Consider the following 5,431-nt stretch of genomic DNA (forward strand, 5'->3'; position numbering starts at 1 on the left):
CCACAATCCCTTCTCTTCCATTCTCCTCTCAGGATTTTGGGCATGCATACACATGTGCCTGGCATGAATTTTAAGCCACCGGGTCTGAGACTCCAACTGCAGTTGACTACGTGGGAGTCCAGCATCATAACCATTACGCCATCTACTGGTCTCCATCCTGCTCCATTCTATGTGACAAACGAACCCTCCCTTTGTCCAGCATATCCACACTATATGCACTCTCCTCATATGGGCCACTTAATAGCTGTATAGGTCAGCAGATCAAAAAATATAATTTTATATGTAGGATTGGTACTATCTATACAGGACTATGGTAGTGACTTCTTTTTCTTCTTATTTCTTCTCTTCTGTATGTGTACTTTTTGGGGTCACTTCCCAAATAAACTACTTGTCCTGCCATCATTGTCTAAGAACTCAGACCAAGAAATCTGGGTTGATTGACTCTCCTTGCTCTCTTCAGAGATGATCCTACAACCAAGAGATAGTAACTCCAAACTGGAAAAGGATGGGAGACTGCACCTTAGGGTCACTGTCTTCCCAGCACCTGATATGTTTGGTGCCCCACACAAGATGGGTGTCCAGAAAGTGTTCCTCTGCTTGGTCGAGTTAACTAAAGTGCACTCTGTCATCAGCTTGCTGTTTGCCTTTGGGGAAGACCCTGTACTGCTCTGAGCCACAGTTTCATTATCTACACATAGGGCACGATAACATTACCTATTTAGAAGATGAAATAAGATAACAGCTGTGACCAGGCTTTGTGATTCTAATGCCCTCAGAACCTTAAGGGGTGAATGATTAGAAAACTGCCTCTTATCCTTGTTGCTGCTTTTCGAAATGCCCAACTAGGAACATTTTAATAGCTTAAAAAGCAGCGTCGATTTTCTCATTGAAATTCTTTTACTCAACAAAGTGGATAATCTCAGTGGAAGGAATATACATTGTATTTTCTGTAGGACTCATTAAAGTTGTTTTCATTTTGAATTAAACATGCAGGTTCTCAATATTTGTTCTGAATTGAGTCTGCAAATAAATAAATAAGAAGCGCTCCTCAGCAATCTTCTCATTTCGTAACTGAGAAAATGGTCAGAGAGAACTGAGTCTTTCCTGGAGCCACAGGCTCTGGCCAGGCACTGTGCTGGCTGTGAGTGTGCCTTGGGGAGTCCAAATGGACACAGTCCTGCCAACATGGGGCTGCCAGTTTTATGGGGCAGGGGCTGGGAGCAGGATAGTCACGTTAAGCATTGAACTGTAACTCCATGATAGGCAGGAGCGTGTTTCTTCCAGAACTATTGCTGTGGATTTCAGCTAATGGAGGTGCGGAATGGAGAGAAAAGGTACCCAGAGAAAGACTGCTGATGCAGAACTCAGATGAATGATCTTGGAGGAAAAAAGGAGAGAGCGCCTTCCAGAGAAGATAGAATATGCAAAGGTTCCTTGGCCAAGGTGGAACATGGCAGATTTGAGGAAATGCAAAAAGGTCCAGGTGGCCGCGATGTGGAGAGCAAGGTGTGGTCTAAAGAGAAATGAAGTTGCAGAGGTAGGCAGGGAAAGACCACCCAGATCCTTGGAGATCCCAGATCCAAACCAAGAGTGAGACTCATTTTTTTTTTTTCCTGCCCAAGACTGTATTATGAAAAATATTTTAAATACAGAAAAGTTGCATAGTGGACACCCATATCCCACCATCTAGATTCTATAATTACCATTTTGCTCTATATTCTTCATAATGTGCCTGTCCATCAACAGATCTCTTATCCATCTATGAATGCACCTTATTTTTTATGCATTTCAAAGTAAGTTGTCAGTGCACTTCAGCCCTCAGCACTTCAGCGTGCCTATTGTACCTTTCACAAATGCATACAGCTGTGTCATCCAAAATCCTTACCAATGTGCAAAGCATTCCATCACTCCAGAAAGGTCCTTTGTATCCCTTCTCAGTTGATTCCTGCTTTAAACTCCCAGTCAACCGCCATTCTGATTTTTTTGTACCCTTACATTGATTTCTTCCCCCTATTTTAGAACTTCATATAAACAAAATCATTCAAGATATTCTTTTTGTGAACAATGCTTCTTTAACTTGACATAATGTTGTTGAGATTTGCCTGTGTACTGTGTTTCAACAGTTCATTCCTTTTTGTTGTTTAATGGCATCCATTGTATGCACATCATACAATTCATCCTACCCCTAATAGATACCTGGACTGTTTCCAGTTTTGAGTGATTAAGAATGGCATGAGCATTTTTGTGCAAGTCTTTCTGAAAATACATGTTCTCATTGCTCTTGTGTAAGCACCTAGTAGGGGAGTTGTTGAGTCATAAGGCTGATGTTTCATAAGGACCTTACAGACCTGTTTCCAACATGGTTGTACTATTTTGCATTCCCACCCACAGCATGAGAGAACTCCAGGTACTCCACAGCCTCATCATCACTTTCTGTTGTCAGCTTTTTAGATTTTTTAATTGGAGAGGATATAGTGATAATTGTCTTTTAACTTGCATTTCTCTGATGGTTAATGATGTTGAGATTTTCCAGTGTGCTTTTGGAATGTTTGCATTGCTTTTTGTTGAACTATCAAAACATTTTTGTGTATTTTTTTTTAGAGGTTTTTGCTATAGGGCGCATGTTCTCGCCAGAAAGACATAGAGAGAAAGACATAAAGCAGGAAATCTCCCCCCCTCCTCCAGGGGGATGGCCACACTGCAATCCCTTCTCCTCCAGTCTCCTCTCAGGATCTTGGGTATGCATGCACACGTGCCCGGCATGAGTTTAAGCCACTGGATCCGGGATTTGAAGCTCGGCAGCTACATGGGAGTCCAGCGACATAACCATTATGCCAACTGCTGGTCCCTATTTTTGTGTATTTTTAAAAAGTAGATTGTTTGTCTTCTAAGTATTACATTTTAATACACACACACACACCCCATATATCCCTAGGATATGCACACACACACACAATTCTGTATATAAGTCCTTTGTAGGATATATATATATATATAAAGTATTTCATTGAATACATGTTAATTGGGCAACTACCATGTGCTAGGTAATGCACTGAACTAGACATCCTGGGGTCTGCCTGTGGAAAGCCCAGTCTAGGTCTCCTGACTAGCAAGCCCAGTACTCTGTCTACGAAACTCACCTTGTCCTTCAGAGGAAAACTCTGATCTCATATTTCCTCAGGACCGTTGAGCACTGGGCAGGGTTTCAATCTGGGCATTGGGTGACCTATATTTGAAACCCAGCTAAGCTATCTACTTGCTGTGTGATTGGAGGCAACTCATCTAACTTCTCTGAGTTCTAATTTACTTATCTATAAAAATAGAAAAAATTAAAAACCTACCTCCTAGCCTCCAAGTCTGGAGGGTTGGAACCAGGTTCAAACCAGGGTTGGCCATGTGGGAGTCCAGTGCCTTAACCACTACATCACCTACTGGCCCCCTCTTGTGAAGATTAAAGGAGGTAAACTACTTCATCTACCCTAAACCCTTAGCCAATGTGAATTTTTTTTGTTCCTTTTCCTTGGGGATAAGACATTGTCTTTACCCTGAGGTGACTTCAGCAAGGCCTGTACTGTCCTTGCAGGGCTCTAATGGAGAAAAACTATTTAGTTTAAAAATGAGGTGTTATGACAGTGCTAACAAAGTGTGAGTACTTATTCTCTCTAGGGTTGTGCTCAATGGCCCCTGCTTTCCAGAACTGATGAGGTTTCGTAGGTTTGCTAATGGAGTGTGTTTTTAATGGGCTCCGTGATTTTTCTCCATCAGCACAGAGCTGAGGGAGAAGCACCCTGGCCGGGATGGGTTCCGGTGGGTTCCAGGCCTGGTACAGACTCTGACCAGTCACGTGCTAAGGCAGGTCCTCCTTTGCCCTCTGCATATCTCCTTCTGTGCAAAGTCAAGGAGTAAGATAATGAGATTTCTAAGGTCTCTTTCAATTCACATACTCTGTGCTGGCAAGTTTCTTGGGTCCCTCATGAATGCTGGGCTACAGTAGGGAGACACATTTTCAAACACAAGTGACCATTAGAGGAGCAAGTATTTATTAAGCACTTGATGTATGCTTATGTTTTGAGAGGTACCGGGGAGGGAGGCAGAGGCCTGGGGGATCCATTAGATGCTATATTACAACTCGAAGAGTCTCAATCAGAACTAGATTTTTAATTTTTTTAAAAATTTTTTTAAAAATTTTTTTCAAGGGGAAAAAAAAGGTATTAATGTCTAAAAAAAAACCACACACACACAAAAAAAACAAAACAACTGTATGCCCAGTTACCTCTGTACTTAGATCTCCTTTAACCAACTTTTTTAACCATTAATGATTCTCTTGATTTACTAAGTTGATGGAACTGGGGACTGTCTCACCTCCTCCTTTATTTTCACCTAGTTAGAGAACATATCTCTGTTGACTGTAAGGTTTTGGGAAGGTTCCTTTTGTTTTTTTTGTTTATTTTTGAGATTTCATATTGGTGAGATAAAGGCCACATCTCTTATTTATTCATTTGGTACATTCAAAGCTTGCCGAGGGGGATTTGTTCAGCTGTGGTTGAACAGGAAGCAGGCACATGGGAAGACTAGGACACAGGCTGGCTTCCTCAGACTCCAGATCTCTGGCCTCAGCCCAGGGAGTCCCTTCAGTGCCCAGGAGCTGGCACTGGGCAGAGCTGAGTGACCGATTGTTTTTGTTACCTCCCGGTGGGAGACCTTGAACGCATTACTGTGGGGCTTTTTCCTCACTTGTAGAATGAGAGATGGTGACGATGCCAGCCTCACTAGACGGTCTGAGGACCAAACAGAGCTGTGAGTATAAGGATTCGGCACAGTGCCGGGTATACGTAGGTTCCACGTCCATATTACCTGTTACAGCCATCATCGTGCCTCAGCAAGAAGGAACTATCTGGAACTATCAGACACCTGGAGGCCCCTTGACCTCATGGATGCTGTGGCCCCTGGAGCAGACATGTGGGAGGGTCAGGCTCTGGATCTTTCTCTTAGTCTTTCTCCCTCAGGGGTGGTTATCTGGATTGTCTCTGAGGCTTTATCCTTAAGGGGCAATTTCCCCAACATCCTATCTCTCCTGAAGCTTCTGGTCCCCATTTATATGTAATAGGCTGTCTGAGTTCATGAGGCCACAGAGTTTGTTCAATCTGACTTTTACATTTCAAAGAAGGTAAAAGGAATACTATAGTAGAGAGGGATGCAATTTTCAATCCAGAATAAATCTTCCCACCAGCCTCTGACCATCTCTTATTAGTAGATCTGAGTACTAGAGGTGGTTGAATTTCCTATTTTACAGGGTACCCCAAGGCTGTTTTCCCAGTGGTTCATTTAAACAGGCACCTACCATCTCCTGTCAGCGCCTCTCCAGGGCTGGCACTTTTTTTTTTTTTTTTTTTTTTAGAGTTTTTCTTTGTGGGGCGGGGGCGCGCCCCAG

This window comes from Tupaia chinensis, unplaced genomic scaffold (assembly GCF_000334495.1).
Source record: "Tupaia chinensis unplaced genomic scaffold, TupChi_1.0 Scaffold000238_1, whole genome shotgun sequence".
NCBI lineage: Eukaryota > Metazoa > Chordata > Mammalia > Scandentia > Tupaiidae > Tupaia > Tupaia belangeri.